Source organism: Aphelocoma coerulescens, chromosome 13 (assembly GCF_041296385.1).
Source record: "Aphelocoma coerulescens isolate FSJ_1873_10779 chromosome 13, UR_Acoe_1.0, whole genome shotgun sequence".
NCBI classification, from domain to species: Eukaryota; Metazoa; Chordata; class Aves; order Passeriformes; family Corvidae; genus Aphelocoma; species Aphelocoma coerulescens.
In genome coordinates this window covers 12,894,523-12,917,287 of record NC_091027.1, presented here as the reverse complement: position 1 = coordinate 12,917,287, position 22,765 = coordinate 12,894,523, and the positions used below count along the sequence as shown (strand labels likewise).

General features: G+C 39.3%; 1 protein-coding gene across 8 annotated transcripts in view; it reads left to right on the top strand.

The window, feature by feature from the left end:
• LOC138118303 (uncharacterized) overlaps nt 1–22,765 on the top strand; it is a 234,410-nt gene that overhangs the window by 17,715 nt on the left and 193,930 nt on the right. For 5 of the 8 annotated variants that reach the window (XM_069029208.1, XM_069029211.1, XM_069029207.1 and 2 more), the window contains exon 1: nt 14,262–14,418. The exons of the other annotated variants lie outside the window; for them this stretch is intronic. The gene's annotated coding sequence lies outside the window, so the exon portion shown is untranslated. Of the gene's footprint in view, nt 1–14,261; nt 14,419–22,765 lie in introns of those variants that run through there. 8 annotated transcript variants of the gene reach the window in all.

Below are 22,765 nucleotides of genomic sequence, written 5' to 3'. Positions count from 1 at the left end.
ATCCCTGATGATAAACCAGAGGCATGCACTAATATTGGGTCCTTCAGGATCTTCAGAACCAAATTCCATGACTGTTTTTAAAGGTCTCATCTTCAATGATATTGAGTCTATGCTGGCCAAAAACAGATGTGAAAAACTCTACCCCTTGACCACACTATTATGTGTGAATATCAAGAGATGTTAAACAGTCCTACCTCGTGTAATGAGTCTCTAGTGATGGATCCTTCCCTGGAGTACCAGAGGAAGTCTGGGAGATGTATTGTCACTGCTCTGTTCTTTTTTTCTCTCTTTCTGATAAGCCTCTTGATTACCAGAAGCAAGCGTAAGTAAGAATTAGTGCTGCTTTAAAGCATTAAACCCCATTCATCTCTCTTCTAAGTCTGGTTGTGTACCCCAACTAGATGAGGGTTCCCCCAACAGTAAAGATCTTCCTTTGTGCATTCCTCTTTGTCGGGTTTGCTACTGGATTTTGTGGAATTCAGTGACCTTGGGGATAATTTGCAAAACAAATATTGTTTATTCAGGAGCTCTTCTAATGCTTGCTGAAGGGCTCTGTAGTCCTCTTAAAGGTGCTTGAATTATTTGTTCTGCTTTCTTCAGCATTTTGCAGAGTCTGGAAGCTGAGTAAAGCTTTTAGAGGAAATTGCCATACAAATGGCAAAGTCACTGAGATGAGAGGATAACAAAGAGTAGTGGAATGTGGGGTGTGAATGGGGGAAGCATGAAAATAATATCCGTAGTACTCAGTGGTACTGCAGCTCAACTGAGACAGAAAAGTGTTTTGTGGGCTACACATATCAAAGTCAAATATCCTGATTTAAATGGTATTCGTGATGTAACTGTAGGTTGATCAAATTCTGTTTTGAGGTTGCAGTGGTCTATAAAATGTGCATGTAGCTTCTGAACTGACCGTCATGAGTCCTTGGATTGTAAAATCTCTACTTGTCTGTAGTGTTTCTTGACTATGTAGTAGGTCTTAATTTTCAGTCATATTACCCTGCAATATTTTGAACTTTCCCCCACTTCATCTAATCAACGTCCTTCCAATCTACAGAAAAAGGAGATTTTAGTGTGCTGGTTTCCTCTGTTTGACATTGGAGTAGTTAATAAATTAGACTTTTATTTCAGATACTGTATAGTGAGACAAAGAAATGATTTTAAGCATTCCAACAGTTTCTGCTTAAAAATCAGAATATGATGCCAAGCGGCATCTTGTGTCATTTGCTGCCAAGTATCATTTTGCCTCACAGAATTTGAATCCAATCAAGTGGTGTGAAAGCAAAATTAAAAATCAGCCTACTGCTGTTACTTAGAAGCTTTCAAGTGCACTTGGAAAACTGAGATCAATGGAAACCTTTACTGAAATATCAAATTAAAAATAGGGATTATCTCACTAATTTAAAAACTAATTTAAAATCAACTATCTGCAGCAGGGATTCCTGTTCCATGGAGGACTTGCAAGGTTCAGTTCACATGGTTTCTGGTGAAGCTTTTGTGCTTGGGTTTTTGAAAAATGGGAATGATTGTGGAATAGTCTTCTATTTTTATAAATACAGTAATACAGATTGGAGAGATGGGTACAATTTCAACCTGTTTTCTTCCTTTACAAATAAATCCAGGTGAAAAGATTCAACTCCTTTAGAAACACTATGTAGATATGCTAAAACCTCTCCAAATTAACTTGCATTTGGTAATGACAAATATTCTATTGGTGTATATGCATAAAAAGGATTCTGTACCTAATGGTATCACATTCCGATAAAGTCCTTTGTGTGGGAACTAAAATATTTCTGTAAGGTACAGATATCTATACACTGGTGAATTTAACTGAGGTTACCCTGGCACATGTCTCCACCTGGGCATCCAAGTGAAACTTCGGAGGTGTGTAACTCTGTGAGCAGTAACCATTGCTGTCACACTGTGCAGAAGAGAACAATGTCTTAGTTTCATATAGGAATTGGTGAGTTTAACAGCTAAGTGTGTGCCAGAGGTTTGGAGAGTTTGCCTTTGGGGCTGGGCAGGCAGGGGGAAAATGCCTTGTGGGTTTCCTGTGAATTGAGTTTTCTTCTGCTGCATGGGAAGTGCAACCCTTGATGCTAGTTCTGTTTGATCAGTGCTGCTGATGTATGCAGATATCAGACCTCAGTGTTGAAAGCAGAGGAGCTCTTAGCAAAATCAAAAATGGTGTTCAGTTTAGTCCATGTTAGGAAAATGTTGTATTTTCCAGAAGGACAGAATTCCTTATGGAAGGGAGATTCTCTTGAAAAAAATGATGAAACTAATGTAGTGCTAGAGTTATTAGAAGGCATGAGAATTTTTAAAGTAAGCTACTTCATTGACTAGCTCTGCTTGCTAGGAAAAAAAAAAAAAAAGAAAAAAAAAATTAAAGAGCTTATCATTTGTTCCTAGAAATTAACTTAATATGTGTTATGTGGATAAAGCACAACCACCTTCTTCCATGTTGTGAAAAGGTGTGCATGAGATGGCTTTCTGCAAGGTAAAACATCCCTGGGAAGTTCACCTTCCTGTGGCATATTCTATTTTTGTTCAATAGTCCTTGAACTAGAACTCCTTAATGTCTTTCCCAATTAAGAGAAAGATAATCCCAAGGAAGAGATGGGCATTGCAGGGACCTCACACATCATCTTGCACGTGACACTTGTTCTATGCGTATGTTTGGATGTAAGACCCTCTAGTTTTTTGTCTTCCCCCTCTCCCCACCATTGCCTTCAAGCCTAAACAGTCTTCAGATACACCAAAGTGTGACTAAAGCTCAGATCAAAAGGGAATAGCCATTAAATAAAAAGCCAATGTTAGAATCAGGTATATCTGTACATCTCCTAACACTGCACAGTTTGAAAGCCTCTCTCTGCTTTACTTAAAACTGATTAAATGCTTAGTCCATCTGTCTCCCATATTTTTTCTTTCAATATTTCTATTTTTGCTCTTGATTCTCTTGTGCAGATCTGTGTTTTATCAAAATGCCTTCACCTTTGTCCATTGGTGAACCAGTATTAGAAACAACCTTTAGGTCAAAAAAAAATTAGCCATTACATACAAGTAATTTAGAAAATAGCTTCTAATAGGCGTTAACTGAACTACATTCAAAAAATACATTATTCAAAAATAAATACAAAATTTTGATGAAGGAAAAAGGGATTGCTCTAATATTTGGGGTAAACATCACAACTTCTTGATACAGGAAATGTAGAGTTTCTTTGGCTTTTGCTTGGTATGTAAATATAGTTATATCACATTTGAATGGTTTTGCAGTGTGGTGACTTGCTGGGTTCTAATTTATTTTCAGATTTATATGCTAGTTTCTTTCTTTAATACTGTGTTTTCCTTTTCATTTGTACTTCTTTTGCTTCTTGTTTGCATCTATTCCCAGAAGAGCCCCGTTATATGTTGAGTAGAGCATCAAGAGGATGCAGATCAAATGCCCTTTGAAAATGAGCATCTGGGATTTTTTTTTTTTTTTTAATAGGGATAATTAAATTTCAGGCAAAGTTTCATTTCCTGCTCATACCATGTAGCAGTATTATGTGTTTTGATGCTCCGTCACTCCTTTTTTTTTTATTACTTTTCTATTTATGGTAGTTCCTTAGAAAACATTTTATCTTATTTTATCTTAATAAGAACAACCTATCAAGCACGAAAGCCAGCAGACTTCACAGTATCACACTCTCCATACAGGAGTTTATCTTGTTGCTGCCACTGCTGCATTCCACACTGCTCTGATGCTGGAAAATGAGTCGTTTTCAATGGCTGAGTTTTGACTGACAAAAGTAGAGGGGCCACCACTGGCTCGTCAGAAAATGACACGATTAGAACCAAGTGAGCAGACACACAAGAGGTTACAGAGCTCTGGGAGAAATGTGCTGAACACCAGCACCTCTGATCAGCATTAGCATTCCCTGTTTGTCGAAGAGACTCTTTAAAATGCCATTTACATTGATGATGGTATAATTGACATGGCTCCCTAAGGAGCTGTAGGGATTGTAGGCAGCTCAAATCTCAGGAAAAGTCATCTGTTCTTAGGACTCTTTTATAGTCTGGCATCTCATTGCTGGCAGGTTTTGCTTTGTTTTATGTTATCATTTTATTAATAAATGGCCATCAGTATTACAGCTCTTCTCAAGTTCCCAGCAGTATTTTTGTTAAATCTAATTGAACATTAACTTGCTAATTAGCATTACTGCCTCATTCTATTGGGTAATTGACTGCATATTTCTATCTTGAATGGCTTTTATGGAAGATATAGTGAAATAAACTTTTATAATGAAATTATTAACTTATATAAGATTTCATTATTTCAGCAATAAAAGTAGTAGGATGTGCTGTAAAAATTCTGTATTTGCTTTCCAGAGTTCTAAAGGCTATGGATAAGGCAAGTATACAAATCAATGACTAATAACTACAGAATTAAGGAACTTAAAATATTAAAGGAATTTGGGAATGAATACATGATTTATATGTCCATATATGTTATGTATTTAGTGAAAAAATCTTCGTAATGAAAACAGTATCAGGAGTAGGAGAGGTGCTGACTTAATCTGTGGCATGTAAGTGTGATTGCTTATCTTTGGAAACAAAAGCTTTCATTTGAATTCAGTAAAAGATACTGGATGAAATTCTGATCTGATACTTAAGTGCAAATTTGCAGTAATTTCACTGCAGGCTTAACTCAATCCTACACTAAACCAGCACTAAAAATTACATTATATTTATTTAGTCCATATTCTTTTAACCTACAGTTTAGGTGAAGCCCCTCTCTCTGAAAGGAGGTACTGTGCGTTAAGCTCTTTGAGATGAACATTGGACATACTGGTAACTTTAGGCACTTCAAAGAGAAATTGCAGTGGTGAACAATTTTGAGTGCTTATTTTGTGCAAAGGTTGAAATGCAATTTCTGAGCAGTGAAATACTGCAGTTTAAATTTCAGCTTTTTATATGGGTAAAAGAGGTTTGGAAACAGTTAGTAATTATGTTTAGCAAGCATTTATCTTAAGTGTGTTAAAGACACAAACCAAGCACATTACACATCAAATTATGGAAGGGAGAGCGGGAGGAACATCTCTAAGTGAATTTTTTTGGTGCAGGTTTTCTCATGATTTTGCCCTGAATTTGAGTATCTTACACTAATTCTATCAGTTAATGAATTACTGAAGGTTTACAAGTGCCTGTACAGAGTAGAGACTGACAAAGGATTTCCTTTCTTGAAAGTGTAAATGAGGAAGTAGGAAGACAACATTGGATGAGTGTGGAAAGAAAAGTTGAAAAATTTGGAATGACTAGTGTTAAGGTAGATGGAGTTTATGACACAAAATGACAAATTCACTCTCATTGGCTTATTTTTTGACAATCAAAAGAAACACACCAGTGCCTTTTTACAGGCCTAATAGTGATTGATTCACCATTGGAAAAGAAGTTTGAGGCTGGAGGTAAAACATAAACAGTTCAGCCACTTCACAAAGATTGACACACACCCAAGGGAACAACCTACCAAGCTACCAACCCAACAAGCTACCACACTGTTAGTCCCCTTTCTTTCTCTCTAACAGTGTTTGCACTGTATCCTTTTTTGTCTGAAAATTAATTTCATGTATCCTCTACCAACCAGTGCAAGACATCTACAGAAACACAGTGTGGTGTTTGAAATGAAATTATTTCATATTGGTGCTTCAAATCTAGATAGTTTTTTATTCATTTAAATACATTTGAATCAATTTGTGCTATCATAGGTTAAAGGTGATACTTGAGAATGAGGAGCTTCATTCTGTTTATTTGTACTTTTTGAAAACATAGTAAATACTAAAGGGTATTAAAAAGGATGTCTTTTTATAATTTGTAATCTTCAAACTTCTGAATTACACAAGAAATGTGAATGATCACAATGACCCATGGCATGTTCCCTCTTCCCATTTTTGTTCAAGTAACTGCTCCTATTTGCAATTGTAATTCTCTTTTCGCATCTTGCCCTGCATTTTCAAGGAGCTGGTGCTGAAAAGAATGACCCTCAGACTGTTATTTATCACAAAACATTTACCAATGGTGGCATCTTTGTAACTTGATCAAATTCTAGCTCTAGTAATTTCATTTCACTTGCCTCAGGTATCTGTATAATTGCCTGGAATAATATTTTTCATGTCTCCTCTTATTGCCTGTTGAGCAGTGGCTGTATTGCACCCCAGCTGAAGAATGGGTTGCAGGGGGGATGAAGTGTTCCTGACATTTCTCAAAACAATCTGAAAGGTTATTAGTACCTCTAGGAATTTTTAGAATCCCATATTCTGTTAATGCCTAAGAAATTATTATTCCAAGCTTAGCCTTCTTCCAAAGGGGTGGGGGAGGAAATTCAGTCATAACACTGGTGTATCCTAAGCACAGAAATTGCTTACCAGTTTGCACTGTAGCTTATTATTACTGCTGTGTTTTCTGTACTCCTGTATGCTAGTATAGAAGGAAAAAATAAACTCCTTTTTCCTATCTTTATGCCACATTGGAGAGAAATTACTTGGTTTTTTTCTTTGTATTCTTTGTATGGACAGCTGTTTTAAATTATGCCTGACCTTCAGTAGCCTTGTCATAAGAACTGCTATGGATTTGTTTTTATCACATCATGAAATAGCTCTCAGTTTAAAACCCCACCCAAAGCCAGTCAACCAAAATATTTTCACTACTTCCCTGCCATGGCTGTGTTACAAGAGCCAGCATGGCAGTGATACTGAACCTCTATGCAGTACTGGTTCTGTTTTGTTGGGGTTTTTTTCTTCAGGAAAGAAGGAAATTCTAAAAATATTAAACTGAGTATTTTCAGGCTTGGCCTTTGTGAGAGACTAACGACTCAATTATTTTCAGGCCAAGGATATTTTCTCCAGGATGGGACCTACCTGCAAAGTAGGAATTTGGATTTCTCAAAGAATACTATGATAAAATGTGTTAAAGGTGAGAGATATTAAACTCAGAACTGTTCGGTGAGTCTTCAGAGACTTCACTTGAACTTTGTGTCCTTTTGGGACCAGAAGTCCCCAAGCACTTGGCAGAAGTTTGGACTGTTTGCTCTAACCATGTGAGTTTTTTTATGTTTAATATGTGGTTTATATGGTAGCTGTGGTTCATGCAATTTTCTTGGACAAGACTAGAAGATGGAGCTTTCCCTTTTTGCTAGACAAGAAAGAAAAATGACATCTCATTGCTTTAAATTAAAAAGAGGTATAAGGCATCTGCATCAAGAGTCACAGGCATCTTTTTCAATCCAAACTGCATGTAAGGAGCAGCAAGTGGGAGCTTTTAAATTCCAGCCAGTGGTGCAGTCTCTAGAGATGCCATTCAGATATGCCAAAAGTATTCAGCATGTACTAAAACCTGTTCCAAGCTGTGCTGCCTTTCATGTAAGTGCAGTTGTCTGCACACTGTCCTAAAATCAACAGCTGTTTACTGAATGTTTTCTATAAACTTTGGCACCTGGTAGTTATTTCTGGCCCAGTTTCTGTGTCAGGAGTAGTATTACAGTTGGATGTCAGGAAGCCAAACAAATCTGATATACTGGTAAATGAACATGGTTTAAACTAGGTCTGGATTCTTCCTTGAAACTTCACTTTCCTTTTCAGCTTGAAAAAAACAAATTAAATGAACAGAGTATTACCAAGGCCCTTGGTGAAAATGTAGATGTCTTGATGCCGGAATACATGTCAATCCAGAGAGAGCCAAGTGTATTTTGTTGCCAAGTTGCTAATTATTCACGAAAAAGATTAAAGCTGAGCATGGTTTTCCCAAATGATTTGAGATTACACTCAGAATTAAAAATACATTATGTAAAATGCTGATGTGGTGGAAAGGATTTTTGTCAGTACAAGGCTACAAGGTTGTCATGGTATTTAGACTAATAAAATCCGGGACAACAGGTAGAATGGTTGCAAGAAAATGCACTGCAACAAAGCAGCTGATGTTATGATGTGTATCACCTGTGCTCGTTTCTAGGATGAACAATTTATTCCTTCCTTGGAAGGTGTAGTAGATTTTGATACATGGGAATTATTTGCATGTGTGGCCAGGGTCACTTGGCAGTTCTAGCCATGTAGCTGAGGTCAGTTTGACTCATAGCTAGTTAGTGTAATTTGAATTTTTCAGCCTGCAGTGCCAGAAAGTATTAATTATGATCAAACCTGACATTATGAGCAAAAGTTTTGGTTGAATGTAATTTTAAGAAGACATCTGTGCCTTTTGGGCCTTGTTCCCAATTATGCAGGTTGTCTAGAAGATGTTGCTTTAAGCGTCCTAATAATATGGTTTTTCATCTGAATTTTACATATTATAACTTCCTTCTTTTATACAGAGAAAATTGATGTATCTTGAAGACATTATGTTTTTCTGGAAGCAGACATGATGGGCTGTAGTTGTAACCTGTACCCTGCACTGATGTGACCCTGTCCTGAATACTGTGTGCAGTGTTGGGTGCCTCAGTACAATAAGCACATCAGACTCTTGCAATATGTCCAGAGATGGTTTTATGATGAGATATCATATTTCCTTAGTCTCTCTTCTGGGACTTATTAGGAGGCAGCTGTGAAGTTATTTGATGGAAATACTATTAAGCCTCAGCTGAACAGGAATATCAATACATTTAATGAAAAATGGTGGTGGTCAGAAGCCTTGGATGTGGAGAAGAAAAGGCAGCTGGCTTCCTGTAAGTAAGGGTCATTTGATTTCTTACTTTGTTTCCCCCCCCCCCCCCCCCCCGCTGTATTCTGCAGTCTGAGATATAGGGAGCAGATGGTAATAGGAACTGAGAGGCCAAGCAAGCCAGTGCTGAGGAAAATGAAAGTAACTGTCAAGCAGAGGCAGGTAAGATCTTCTCTAGGGACTGAAAAGTTCATAAATCTGTTATGCACCCTTTGTGAGTAAGGAATACAGGCCTTGCACAGATTTGACATTCATGGAACTGCTTTACCAGCTGTAACTAACTGCTGTGGCCCTTGATCCCTGCCCATTATTTCCAGCTATGGCTCTTGAGAAAAGAGCAAAGGTCCCTGATATTCTAAAAGAAAACTAGAAATAGAGCTCTGTGTGTGTGTGTGTGTTTCTGATTTTTTGCTTCCTTCCTAGTAAAAGGAGAAAAGTAGAAGAAATAAATTTATTGCTTATGCATTATTATGTAAGATGGTTTTACCAAAAATACTTGGGAATTATCTAGGGTGAAAGGAAGGTCATGCTTTTGTCAAAGTATTAACTATTACCCAGTCTGTTTCTCAGCCTATGCTTTTATTATCCCTGGACATTTTGAGACATTTTTCTGATAAACACCAGGAAATGAAGGAATTGTTTAAGTTGTTGTAATGGTTAAACATGAATCACATATTATGCTGGTTGACTAGAGCTTTTAGCTCTCCTTTACGGTTGAAGCAGGACTGCATGATAGCTGCTAGGGGAGGCTGTGCTGCAGCCTCCAGCTGCCTGGGAGCCTACAACTGGTGCACGCCCCAGGTTCTGGACTTGTCTGTTAGATATTCACAAGCAATCTGGGCCATGTGCTCCATTTGAGCTTAGAATCATCTATTCATGATGAGTGCAACGGAAACCTGGTCCCAGGTAATACTTGGGAATAGGAAGAGGTATTTCAATCCAATCTGTTTAAGAACCCTTCCATACTTTGCCCTCTTTCCTAGAGAACAAAGTACTAATGTTTGCTTCTCTTCTCCTAAGAACTTGCTTGCCATTGACAACTCTCAGCATCTAGAAGAAGGAGGAAGTTGTTAAAGGCACAGGGATTGCAATTCAGGCCTCCCATTATTTTTCTTTTTCAGTCAAAAAATCCCCACATTTCTTGACTCTTATACTTTTCTCAATCCCTCTGAGCATAATGTCACCTTGCTTTTGAAAAAAAAAAAAAGCAGTATTTTTTATTTTGAGAGATCAAACAAAGTATCATGACTTTTCTAGTTTCAGGGCTCTGTGCTATCACTTGTCTGGTCCATCTGCTGTTGTTTCTGTGGGATCGGTTTTCTGCCCATCTGTGACTTCATTCCATCATTTGTGTGCCTGGCTCTGATCAGGCTTGTCTCCTATTAATTTGTTCTGAATCTGTTTGCTATTCCTAGTAGCAGTCACTGGATGCTTCTCTTTCCATGTTTTTTCTGCTTGGTGCCTGTGATTAGTGTTCATCTTTTCTGCTTCAGACTGTAGATGATGGCTGGGGAAGGACAGGAATAAGTTAGTTTTCATTCAGACAGAATAAACAACAATGGCTTATATTGACACAGAGCTTGCTTCAGGTGACTTCTTGCAACCTGGTTTCACATTGGTGATTTCTCTTGACACTGACACTGCTCAGTTCATGGTTTTTTGCTTTAAGAAAGGCTGCTAGTCTGCTAGTAAGAGTCTTTTCCCCACTGCTTTCTAAGATAAATCTTCCCTGCTTTTATTTCTAGGTAAAACCATAAAGACTGAAAAGGGCTCAGCATCACCACTTATTTCAGCTGAAGCTTTGAGTGCTCAGCAAGGCCTGTCTTGTTTATTTCCATGGTAGTGTTTATTTCTCTGTTTGAAAATGAGCAAGCTATCAGAATAAGTTAATGTAGGATGGGAGTCATGGAGTCTTCACTGAGCTCTTCACTACTTTCTCACGAGCCACTAACTGGCAGGCCAGTGTATCCAGAAAAAAAAAATGCCCCAGTTCTAAGTTCACCAAATGAAGCAGGGCCATTTTGCCCCCTCTCCAAACCTAGAATTGCATATCTCTATACCTCTTTAAAGTGGCTTAATCTAAACTAGTTAAAGCATTATGCTGAAATAGACTTGACTTTGCTTTGTTTTCTTAAAATCATGTTATCATCCTTTTGACCATGTTACTTATTTATCATTGGTTTCTGGTACTTGATTTATTGTTGACCAAACCAGCAGGATGATTTCAGTGTTTCAGGTAAACTACTGAAATCTCTAATGGTTGGTTAGAAGTTGAAAAAACAGTGAAAAAGGAAATAGAAAATACACTCAAGTTAAATGTTTTTGTCCCATATTTCTTGACTTCAGAAGATGTGTCTTCTATGGACAGTGAGTAGTTCCTTATGAAGATGTTTTCATTTACTTGCCAAGATTCTGGATTTTTAATGAGGTAGCTAGGAGTAAGTTTTGTGCATTGATTGACTTCTCTTCATAAAGCATAAAAATACAGAAAATACAGTTCTCCAGAAAATCACTGTACTGTTGTAAATCCAGAAGCACCAGCTGTTGGTTTGGTTTTGCTTCAGGCTGAGTTTGAAATTGCTTGATGCATTAGCAGTGTACTTGCTTACCCTTACAGGGTTGGATCCAGTTAAATGTAGTTAGTTTCGTTTTGAAAATCTTATATTTGTGGTGCTTGGTTTGTAGAGGGTATTGGTACCCCTGTAGCATTTGTTTTTCTTGAGCTTCAATATATGCTCCAAGCCACGATTTAGTGTAACTCTTGTCTTAAGGATTAGATTTGCTGCTGTGAAGGGCTTTTCCTCCAGCTTGCTTGGTCCCTGAAGCAGAAAAGTGTTCAGCATTTAACTATTCCTTTTGTATGAGGTGTGTAGAATTGACCATTTTGACTCCTACATGCCTCCTACCAACTGATGACATATTGGTCATCCCTTTGCCAGTTTTCTCCAGTGTCTTACAGAGAAAAATATAACGATAGAAGGATTTTTCCAAACTTATGTCCACTCAAAGTGAACACAGCATATATGAAGTAAACCTCTAGTGTCTTTTCCCCCTTCCTGATAATATTATATGGAATTGGTATTCCCTGTGGGTGCACTGTTATATAGGCTTTTGTCTGCAGAAGCAGGCATGCTGATAGTTTTTGTAAAAATAATTTCAGTATCAGTCCAAGATAAAACTAGTAATAAAAAACTCTTTTCCTTCTGAAAGTCAGTGTGGACCAAGTCAATTTTATTATTATCTTGTCTGCCATGTATGAGAGTCCTGGTGGATATGTTCTCAGCTTCTGCTTTATTATCAAATTATGAACAGGGAAAGTAAAACTATAAAAAAAATTTAAAGGTAAGAGCCTATTGCAATCTCCAGGAGCTATAAGAAAATTATAAGAACTGGGGCATGAATATGTAGAAGAATTTTATCATGTCTGCTTAATCTCTCTATGCCACAGCACAGAGCCCTTAACTTTTCTTCCACTTGAGAACAGTAGATTAATGTCCTGAGTAGGAGAACTGAGAAGGAAAAGAAGAGAAAATTGAGTGAATTTCCATGGAAAATACAACCTGTTTCATGCTTGTTTTTCTTTAGCTCCGTGCTCCCCAGTGCCGTCGTCCTGGCTCCCGAGCCCTGCAGGTGGCAATCTTGTGCTGTCTGGGAGAAGCAATTTCCAGCCGTTCCCAACTGCAGCTGGGAGCCTGGGGGTTAAGGGCGAGAGAGAGGGGATGGGAGCAGATGAAAAGAGAATTTTTTTTTCACTTCTTTTCTTCAGCTTTTAAGTCTTGCATCCCTCAGTATTTCCTCACGACTGCTTAATCCCCAGGATTTAGTGCAGCAATTAGCTGGCGAGGAGGGGAGGCAGTGGCAGTGCGGCAGCCAGAGCAGTGCTGCTGGCTGAGCATAGGGAAGCAAAGCTGCAGCAAGGATGCTCTCCCTGCTCCTGCCTCAGCACCCAAACCCTCCCTCCTGTAGGTTTTCAGGGCTCGAGTGGGATCACTAAAGGAGTCTTAACTTTGTTTTCCCTTATGTAACATGACCCCAATGTTCACTAAGTTTGAAAAACAAACAACTTCCTTTAACCTCTGTCAAGCAGATATTGCTCCATGGAAGGATGGCTGAGAAGCATCTGGCCCATTCCAGTTCTAGGGTTTGGTGATTATTCATCTTTCAACCTTTATCAGAAGGACCTAGAAGAGTAAAGGTCTGAAATTTAGAATACGCTTTGGAAAAAGTAATCTTTTTCTGGATGAAGATGAGGAAAGAAAAAACCTTTCAGTGACCAGTATTTAAGAGAAATGGGACTAAAATGACATTTTAACACTGTATGTGCAAGTAGTTTCCTGCCTATCTTCTTTTACAATAAAATAGACTTTGCTGGCTTTTATGTACTACTGAAATTATGTAAGTAATTATATATAGATGGATCGATCTATCTCAGGGTTACACTAGGATTAAAATCTTAGCAGCTATGATTAGATTTAGATTCCCTGACCCTTAAAACTTCATATCCATGGATAGTCTTTTTTTTTCCAATCTCTTTGGGGGATGAGGAGGCTGGACAGACCTCCAAAATCTCTCTTAGACACAGCTCTGCAAAATATATATTTACTTGATGTTGCATATTTCAGCAGAAGACTCAAATACACCAGGGAAATTTGGGAGAGAAAACCTGTGACTGGGAACTACAGAACAGTAACTCCATTCAGTTCATTACAGGGAATGCAATTTATGTGGGTGCAGGAAAGTGAGTGAATTCAGAGCTCAGAATAGGGATAGCAGTCCTGTCTGGATGTAAATCATGCAGCAAAATATCATCATCCTCGCTCTCTCTCGTATCAGTATATCACTTAAAGAATTTCAACACCTGAAGGGTGTAAGCATGGGCCTGACTTAATTTTGAGATAAAATGGGGATGCAATTTTCAAAAGAAATTAATATCTAATCATCTGGCTGCTTGCACCCTAATATTTAGTTGATCTAGGCATGCAAAGGGAATCTGACAGTATGAACCTGCAGTGTTTAAGCCAGTTGTAATTTTGTGTGGTTGTAGGTACACTTTCCCTGCCATGCATCTGAACCTAAGGTGAGCTAGCTTAACTGATCTAGGCCAGCCTAGGGGTCTCTCACTAGCAATTAGTTTTCAGCCGATCGGCTCCTGGAGCTGTTTGTTTCCAAGTCACACAAATGTCATTTCTCTCGAGAAGGGAGAGTGGAGTGGTTTTGTTGAACGGGCCATTATGACAATACACCTTAGGCTTTGCTCTCATGCATCAGAGCAACACAATTGAAAACCTGTGGTCACTTTCTTCTAAACCTACAGATAACCCCTTGAGTGAGAGTATGGAAAGAACTGATGCAATAACAAAGATCTGCAGAGTAGTGAACTCTGAGTCAGAGAGGCTGGTGCACCGGGAAGAAGGAAAGAAAGATGCATGATGCAGTATTTTTATTGTTTAGCATTTCCCTCAGGCTGGCATTATTCGTTCCTGCGTTGTTGGGTTTTCTTTTTTCTTGACTAGACACAGATTCAGATCTAACCCTAATCTGGCCTTTAGTGGCAGCTCTCCACATGAAGAGAAATCAGACCTGCTTTTAAAGCTCCATGGAAGATGGAGGCAGGAGGCTTTTCTTACCCCAAGGCGGACAGAAGTGCTGCTGACTAAAAGCTTTTTGGAAGCTATGCAATGAATTATCCCAATGCACAGCTCAATTGAAGGGAAAAAGATCTAACAAGCCCGAGTAGGTAACTTTTGACATTCTTAATCTTGCTCTTTTTCCACAACAGAATTCTGCTTCTAGCATAAAATATGTTCTAGAGGAGGGCTCAACAGGCAAGTCCAAATAAACCTGTTCAAGAAACTTGTTTTTCTAGAAGACCTCTTCAATCGCTCTATATGGATTTGGTTTCCCTTCATAGGAAATGAGCAAAAGAAATGATTGAGAAGTGGTGAGGCTTTACTTTGTGTGCTACAGCAGGTAGTTTGTGCTATGCTGAGCAACTTAAAGCTGAAACAGTTCTTAACTGAGTTCTTCTTAATAGCTGTTCTTTACTAAATAGTTTGGTTTTTTTTCTTTCTTATGAAATGTTTCTGTCTCTTTTAAAAAGACACTCCATACAGGACTGCTTCCACCAGAACATATGGATGACTTCTTTAGTTGATTCTGTCAATTCATATCTTTGAATAATGAAAACAGAATTCTGCCTTGTTACTGAGTAACCATAGAGAAAAATGTACTTTTTAGTGTGTGGATTAGTACTACCTCTATCATTGTGGGGCTGGAATGTCTAGCAAAACACACATGGAACAGTCTTCACACAGATCTCTGAGAAGGAAATACTGTTACACCTTTTAGCCTGGGAAACTACAGCACCCCTCCATGTTTGTAGTCCAAGTGCATCTATGCCCAGCATTGAAATGGCATTTTATACTTCTCTCACAGCCATGCAAAGAATGACACTAAATCTGAGCTAAAGGGAAATTATAGTCTGGATCAAACAAAGGGCAATGAACTAAGCAAATTTCAGGCAACTGTCCATGAACTGGAAATTAAAATTTCAGTTCTGAGACCTATTTGAAACTAGTTAACGTCTGTAATTCACAGTGCTTTGCCTTGTTGGAGAGATGCTATGGCACTTGCTTTTCTTAAAAAGGAGAGGTTTCTGTCTTTGTGGACTGAAGGGTGGTTTCCTGTGTCTGAATGCTGGTGTAGCACTGGTGAGCTGAAGGCAGAGATGGTTTTGCTGTAGTGCAGATTGCTGCTCTCAGATGCAGACTTTGATTTTTGCTCAATGCCAGTCACCTGTAAATGAAACTGCCAACACTGCAGGAAAGGAAGGAGTCAAGGTCCGAAAAGAAACAATGCAAATCTTACTGGCTTGGGGAGACCAAGATTTGTGCTCAGCCCTTCAGCTTTTAAATAAATCCAGAGCTGTGAGTGACAGAAGCCAGTACCATTTTTGCTCTACTCATCCTCTCATAGAGAAGAGTTGATTGTAAGTCCCATTGGAAACATGAGTCCTTCTGTGGCCACAAAAGTGGCTCAGGATTAAAAGGGCAACTGGGCTTTGGGCTGGTCTGTGAGAGGTCAGAGAGCAGAACTGACAGCTGCTGGGGTGGTCAGTGTGCCTGCTGAGGGAGCTGGAAGAGGGTGTACAAAAAATTCTTCTTGCTTCTGTTTGAAGCACCTTTAAAACTTAAGCTGCTATGAAAAAATATGATGGAGGTATCTTTTTTCCCCACTTAATGCTACATGGTAAATTTGTGTGCTTAAGTCATAACTTAATGTAAATATTTATCAGTGTTTTCTTTGTAAATGAATGTGTAGGTATTAAAAAACGTTTTCTGATTCTTGGTGATAGCACTTGAGCATGGCAGCTCTCAGGAAGGTGTGTCTTCCTTTTAGTAGGGGGGAAAAAAAAGCCATGTAGTCTGGTAAGTGATGGAATGTGGCTGTAATGACCAGTTAATGAGAACCATTATGGCTCATTTATGCAATCTACTAGTTCTTATATAAAATACTTCCTAAGTGTCTGGGCACTTTAGGTCACAAATATAAAATCACAGTGCAGGTTTTTTAAAATAATTATTGGGAAAATGGTGATTTTAATAAAAACTGCTGTCTGATTTTTCAGAGATGCTGTAAAGAAAAGGACTTCTAATGAGTCTTTTTAAGTAGGTATTTAACTTTCTCTGACCTATTCTGGTTTTCATCTTTGGAGACTGTGCTGTCTTAGATGTAAAAAATTGTTTTAGCTGCAGCTGGTAGGAAATAAACATTTTACTAACATGATTTACTTCATGAATTATCTATACAGATGATACTCCTACAGCTGAACTTCTGGAAGAATTTGCTTTTTTGATAGTTTCTAAATGCTGCAACTATTCCTACTTAGACTGTCAAGTTGTATCTTCTACTTTCCCTGAATTCTAGCTCCGTAATGCAGTCTGCATTTTCTGGGATGTGTGGTTGCTTGGTCTGTTTGATGGAAGTGATTAACTCATGCTAACATAACCATCTTGTGAGATTATTTGGTTTTGTCCTGTAAACCCGCTGACTTATCTTCCTTGTGTTATCATTTCAGTCTTGTGAAATTGCTGATTGTTTTCTGGGAGTTAATACCCATTTTTCAACTTTTCAACAGCCTTTGCAATGCAAAATTCTTCTGTATTGTTCTTTACAAGCAGCTCCTGCAGAGTTCTGTAAATCATATTACCCTGTTGCAGTTCTCCTGTATTGCTGTGCGTTCAGGTTGCACAGCTGTTCACATGTTAAAAGCAACTAAGAAACTTTGTGGGAGTCTTTGTTCCAGATGTCTATTCTAATTTTGCACAGCAAAGAAAACCTCAGGTGCTATATTTTTCATTCTGTGTTTAGCTCCTGTATCTTCATCTTTTTGTTAGATGGCTCTAGGAAACTGTATATGATGATTGTACCTTCTCATTCTGCTTCCCCTCCCTAAGTTTTGGCCAGTTCAACAAATAAGACTTTAAGTCAAGTGTAACCACCTGAATGCAGCCTTAACTTGCAAGCTCTGTAATTTTCTTGCCTTAAGTATTTTTAAGTTTGAATTGAAGTTCAGATCATGTCTCAGTGACTAAAGGAAGGAAAAAAAAAAAAGAAGACTGAAGGAAAGGAGGTTAGGCTTGCGGCAAGGCTTTTTTTAGGACTCAAAGAACTTTTACCTCATGTGCTCTGTGTGACTTTGGGCAACTTTCTAGGCTTGAGTTCTAAGTTCACTTGAAAGTACATGCTGAGGTTAACAAAATGCATTTCTTTTTCATTTTTATATAATTGTGGATGCTTTTTTTCTTTCTCTGTGGCATTTAGAGAGTAGGCCATTGGGGCCTTTTGAAGAACTTGTCTAAAGTTTTGCAATCTGAAGTTCCTTGACCCTGGCAATGCCCTCCCTCTGGTGCTCTGCTGTGGGGTGTTACAGTCACACCTTTGGTCAGTTGTCTGTGTTTATTGTGAGGTGCTGAAGGCAGGCTGAGGCTTTTTCTTCATTTTGGGCAAAGACTGGACTTGATCGTGGAGTTATTTTCAACCTTTAATGATTCTCTGATATGCAGACTCCTTGTTGATTAAATCTTATTCCTATTTTGGTTTAGAATCTGTCAAAAATAACAGCTTTATTAGCTGATTGGTAGAAGGTTCAATTTGTTGCTGTTCGTCAGGTGAGAGAAAAAACATTTATCTTATCTGCAAAGGACTACAGGGTTATCTCCCTTGCATGATGTGTCTTAAACATACTTATTGCAGACGGCCAACAAGAAGTTGTCATGAAACATGTCACCTGAAGTGGAGTGGTTTGGGGAAAAAAAGATGTGAAATCTGGTGTCTTTTGGGAAGCACTGGCAAAAGATGTGGAGAGTGAAAAGCATTGCTAATTGCTGAAAATGATCAACACCTTTTTCATGTCCAAAACAATGTAGGTGAAGATGATTAGACTCAATTAACTTTAATTTCGTAATAAGCTTGATGAAAGCTCAAGATTTTTCTTCTAGGTCTGTTTTTTCCCCCCTTCCTAATTAGGCTCTTGATAAAGATTAGGAAATACTGTTTGGTGTTTTCCTTAATAGTGTTTCTTTAAAAGATATCAGGTCTTCATAAATGTCAAAATGATTTGACATGATTGGGCAAAGAGCTGGACTCTTCCCTAGAGGTCTTGGTAGAAGAAAGCAGAGGTGCTGCAGGTTCTGGTTGAAGTGTTTTGGCACACATGTGCAGACACAGCAACTCAGGGAATTTATTATATAGCAATCCCAAACCCAAGTCTATGCTTGGTTCTGTGCTTGCAGTAGGGAAAATCTATTTTAAATCACTAGGGCAGCATCTGGTTCAGGCCTGAGTAACAGAAGACTTGAATATGTGTGATCTTTCATTTGTCCAAAAGCAGGCAAGGAAAAGATGGTCAGTAGCAACTTAGAGAATATTAGCTTTGAGTTGGATTGTACTGATTTCTGTGGCAGCTCAGAGAGGAGGTTATTTGTGTGTGGAGTGACTGACCAGAGTTACACTTGTGCCCAGCTTCTTTAAAAACCTCTTTTTTTTTAAATTGCCTGGTTTATGAATTCAGTCTCACCTTTTGAAAGGTTACAGCCTGGTATTTGATCAAGGATCTGTTCTCTCTGGAGAATTAAATTGATTGACCTATAATGCACCTAATGATTAGCTTTGAGAATATGTTGATGATGAGAAGATTATGCTCGTGTAGCGATTGAGGCAGGGACCCAGACCAGCAGGGAATCTGAATCGTTTAAAGAAATTAGCTGGTTTTATACACTTTTCCAAGGCACAGTATTTCCTTATATGGTAATTCTCGCTACGTGACCTATCCCGTGTTGCCACATCAGCAACACACTTTCTAAATGTCCTTCTATGGGGTGATCACGCGCTGTTCACCCATCTGTCAGCTCCCAGCAGGCTCCTCTCCACAGGGGTCTGCCATGTGACACCTCCTCCCGCCAGGGTCCAGTGGAGGAGCTTCTGTGTGCCGCCATGTGCTTCTCTGTGCTGCCATGTGCCTCTGCAGGCACGTCCCAAAGCCCAATTCTATCTTATCTCTTCTCACAAGCTCATACTGACAGACATTGTCAAAACACCAGTTACATGGAATTGGTCTGTGTAGGTAAATCTAGGAGGTCTGCCATGCCCAGCCAGTGCCTAGGGAACTTCTGTTAGTGGTTGCACTTGGTCTTCATGGGTTTCCAAATGCAGCTGATAATGCTCTGCCAGGTTAGGGGGGAATGGGGGGACTTGCTGAAGCAGGATGCGCTCATGCCCCATCTCCTCTAATTACATCCCTCTGTCTCCACACCACAGTCCAGGATGCTCAAGCTATTTATGAACACAGTCCCACACCAAGACACACCTAGTGCATGTGCTGCTTCCCAGGGTGAAGGTGTTACTGGATGATAAAACATTGTCTGACGGACTGTACAAACTAAACACTAATGACGACTGAAGTTACTCTTACCTTGAAAATGTTGGACAATTTTTTTTCCCTGAAGAAAGATACAGGTAACTGAAGGAATTTGACATGCCTAAGTTAAGGTTTTATTTTTGACCTAAATTAATAGAGGCCAAGTATAGTGATTTCAAGCTCCAGTAATTAATTGCTTATGCATAAAGGAAGAAGAGTGTCAACTCTTCTCTTGGATCAGCATAGGATCAGTTTGGTCAATCACTGGCAGTCTCTGGAGGAGACAGCAAATGTATTAACTGATACTTCACTCAAGTCTTCAATATTTAGTAACAACTTCTCCCAAATCCTCTATTCTTAGAATGTGATGACAGATAAAGCAATAGTTTAAATTATTTAAAAAATTTCTTTAAAAATTTATCTCTGACAACATTGTTGATAAGGTATCAGGGACAAGTTGTTCTATAAATGATCTGCGTAAGAAACCGGTATATAGTTTTTTGTTGCCAGTTTGGTACTCTGAGGAAGTTTACACCTCTGACAGCTGAACTCTGGATTCATTCCAGGATAACCTGCAAAGATGAACTGTATTCCCTCTATAAATAGGGAAGATGGACATTTGAAGACATGCGTCCCCTTATACTCTTAGTAGGAAGAATGTTGTAGTAATTGATAAAGCAAATTATCAGTTTCAGGGCTACCAAGCTAATTATGAACCCTGAATAATTCAGATGTTTAGAGTATGTGAAATGTGTTTTGAGACTGGTTGTCGAGGTTTGACGCCAGTTAAGTGCCAGGCACCACGAAAAACTATTCACTTATTTTCCTCTGCTATAGCTGAGCAGAGGAGGGGAACTTAAAACTTCATTTTCATAGGTTGAAATAAGGATTATCAAGGAAAAAGGAAAAACTTCAAGGCAAAACAGGTTCAAAACTTAAAAGAGTTTTGAACTTAAGGAAAATTTATTATTGACAGAATTAAAAAAATTTAATTTTATTAAAATAAAAAAATTATTATTGACAGAATTAAAATTAAAGAAATAAAAAATTAAAAAAATTAAATAGGATGATAAGAACCAAAGCAAACTTTCAGAACACCTTTATTTTCCAGTCCCTCTCACTCTTTTTACCAACTGTGCAAGGAGACAAACATGGGGTTTTGGTCAGTATTTCACTTCTTAAGAGTCTTTCTTTATGTTTAAGGAAAAGAGTTTCTTTTGCTGTGCCGTGGGATCCTTCCACAGGAGAGAGTTCTCGGCGAACTTTTCTAGCATGGTTTCAATCTTCACAAGCAACAGCCCACCTGAATCTGCTGCAATGTGGAAATCCCTCCCACGGGTCATACAGTCTTCCCACAGCTGCCAGAGTGGGCCATAAGACTTTATGGGGTTTAGGCTTTTAAGGATGAGCTATTCCAGCCTGGAAGCAAAGACTCTCTTCTTCAATCTTTAAAAGTCTCTCAGCATCTGTGCACTCCAGTGTGAGCACTCCTCTTCACGGGCTGCGTGTGGATCTCTCCACCCCCCCCATGCACCTCATGAATGATAGGGAAACTGTTGTATTACAGTCCTCACCACAGCTTGCAGGAGAATCTCAACACCAGTGTTTGGAGCGCCTCCGCCCTCTCCCTCCCCCTACTGACTTTCAGTGCTGCCATGTTGGTTTTCCTTGTGTGGTTTTCCTTTTCTCTGACTTGGAAAAAAGTTGGTGTCTGCAAGCTGCAGTGGATCTCATCCAGTCTCCAAATTGGGGAAATACTCGCCATGTCTCTTGCTGCTGGCTGTGTGGTGTTTTTCTCGGTTCCGTGTGAGCCGTGCTGGCCTCAGGGGCCCACTGGCACTGCGTGGGCCGTGGCTTCAGGAGGGTTCCGGCCGCGCGGCTGCTCACGTCACCGGGGTGGCCCTTCCCCCACCCCCCGGGGGCATGGCCGCAGCCGCCGTGCCAGGAAGGGCCTGCTGGCCCTCTCCGGGAAGGAGCCCGAGGGCCCCCTCCCCAGCCCTTGCAGGGAAGTGGGAAAAGGGACTTTTCGTGCTTTCTCCTTTCTTAAATATGTCATCACAGAGGCCTTTCCAGCCCATCCAATTGGCCTAGCAACCCGCCCATCGCCAGAGCCGCCAGCATTGGTTCTGTGCCGGACATAGAGGCCTCAAACAGCTCTTCTTTTTTTTTTTTTTTCTCTGCCTCCACACACCAGGTTTTTGTTAAACCAGCACACAGGTCTACAGGGAAGGTGATACTTCTCTACTTCTTATTACATGAGCTTGCCATAATGGTCTTTTTCAGAAGTACTACTCCAAGTATTAGTGCTTTTCCACCACACAAGTACAAGTAGGATTTTGTTGTGATTTAAATATTATTATTGTAGCACAGAGAGCCCTTTTGTTTAATGTTAATAGAAATTTAATCTCATCGTCTCTAACAAGAGGTAGGTGGGGAAGGCAGGAAATAGACATTGGCACAGAGAAGGTAGCCAGTTTTGAAGAAACTAAAAAGTAGTAATGGAATTAAGACTAGAGGAAATACTAAAAACATTCTGAGAAATACCAGTGTCTTGGGGTTACTTTATAATATGTATCCCATGTCGCTGCCCTATGCCCAGGAATTAATTTTGTGCCTTTCTATACCTTTAAACCGAGCCTGAGAGGGGGGAGGAAAACCTGAGCAAAACTTCTTCAAAGCAGTTTGCAGCTTGTTCAAGGTCACACAGAGATAGACTTTTTCAGCTGCGGCAGGGGAGTGAGGAAGCACCCGGCTTGCTGCTTTCCAGTCAGCTTTTGGCCAGTTTTTCAGCTTCTTTTTTTCTCCGGAGAGAGACTGAGAGTTGAACTTATTTTCTTCCCTGGAATTTCAGATTTTCTCCCTTTTCTGCTGGACCACTTCAATATGGGAACACATCAAGAGGACTTTCCACTGAGCACAGAGGGCCTGGCCCTGGGCCAAACCCCAGCTCCGAGGAGACCAAAGAAAGCACTCTAACACTTTCCCAGGTTTTTTCTACACAGCGAGAGATTTTATTATTTAGCATTATTCTCCTTTCCCATGTGTTTGTTAAATAAATAGTTTTTATCTCTTTCACTTTCCTTCGAGGAAAATTTATTTTCCCCGAACCTGGTAGAGGAAGGGTGGTTTGTAACCTGCCTTCTCTCAGAGGATATATTTCTA